Genomic DNA, 1,419 nt, shown 5'->3' on the forward strand with positions numbered 1-1,419 from the left:
ACTGGCATGGAATCTCCATGTGGATCGGGCCATAGTGGAGTCTCCCTACTGCTGTGCCCTGGGCACCTAGTAGAGAGCCTGGCACATAGTAGGCACTCAATAAATAGTTGTTGAATGAATAGATGAGCACAAACTTGGAGAAGTTCAGAGAATACATCCAGTACGATTCTATTTATGTGATGTTCAAAAGCAGGCAGAATTAAACTCCGCGTGTATAAGGATGCTCAGGTTGTGCTCCCTTTAAGGAGTGAAGGATCTGAGAGGGGACCTGGGTGGATGTCTGGGATCACCAATGTTTTATTTTTTGACCTAAGATGCAGTTGCAGAAGCATTTGATGGATAGGTGTGCACTTGTGCTTGTGCATTTCTGGTATGTGTGATATATTTCAATAACAAAGTAGGGTTTTTTGTTTTTTTTTTAGAATTTTATGGTTTTATTAACACAAATACAATGTGCATATGAGCTGTCTATTTTCTTTGCTGCGCAGCTTGGCATTGGAATTGGTGACTCCGACCACCAGCTGGGCTGCTCTTTCCACAGTGGCTTTGCGGTTCTCTGAGGAGATGCCGTGAGCAGTCTTAACACAGTAAGATTCGTCGCACAGCAGCAGCCCTTCAAGCTCCTTGACACTGAACCAGGAACATCCGAAAGCCACTGTGTTTGTCTTCTTGTTACTCCCATAACCAATGCTGGGCGTCGGGATCTGGTCCTTGAATCTTCTGTGCACCCTGTTGTCGGTGCCTCTGGGTTTCCGCCGGTTATGCTTAATTTTGATGTTTGGGTCTGGACTGCTGCTGGATGAACTTCCTGGGCTTCTTTTAGACGATCTTGGGCTTCACAAGGGGTCTGAGGGCAGCTGTGATGTTGAATAGGAGATGGCTGCCACCTCTGTAGGCAGCGCCAAGGAGGAGACAGCTAAGAGTCTGTAAAGGCCTTTTCTGTATAAAACAAGTCAGCCTGTGACTATACACGCTGTCATCTGCTGGAGACAGTATGGCAGGCATGGACCCAAGCAGCTGAGCTGTCTGCAGGCCTGAGTGGCAGTCCCCATGGGAAGGAAGCTCAAGGGTTCCCAGGCCCAACAGCCCACTCCCCGTCTAAACCGAAAGCCAGGTCAGCCCCTTGGGATACTGGGAAGGAAAGCGGGAGAGCCCAGGCCTGGAGGTGTGGGGAGGGGTCAGGGGTGAGGACACAGAAAAGGAAAGAGGCACCAACCAAGAAGGCTCCAGGGTGATAGAGAGAAGAATCAGAGGCTAGAAGATACCCTATGATTTGGCTGCATATAACCAGTGCACTGTCCACTACCCCATGCCCAGCGCCCAGAGACAGCTCTCTCGAGAGCTTTCCCTTCCTGGTGAGGAAGTATCTATCAGATTTGGTCTTATACTCTCCCTAAAGGTGAATAAATTCTACCTGGG

At 49.1% G+C, this 1,419-nt stretch overlaps 1 pseudogene; it reads right to left on the reverse strand.

Moving 5' to 3' along the window:
- Positions 1–437: 437 nt before the first annotated feature.
- Positions 438–1,005, reverse strand: LOC120610381 (60S ribosomal protein L32-like; annotated as a pseudogene).
- Positions 1,006–1,419: the final 414 nt, after the last annotated feature.

The sequence above is a fragment of the Pteropus medius genome, unplaced genomic scaffold, assembly GCF_902729225.1.
Source record: "Pteropus medius unplaced genomic scaffold, Ma_sr-lr_union100, whole genome shotgun sequence".
In the NCBI taxonomy this organism is placed as follows: Eukaryota; Metazoa; Chordata; class Mammalia; order Chiroptera; family Pteropodidae; genus Pteropus; species Pteropus medius.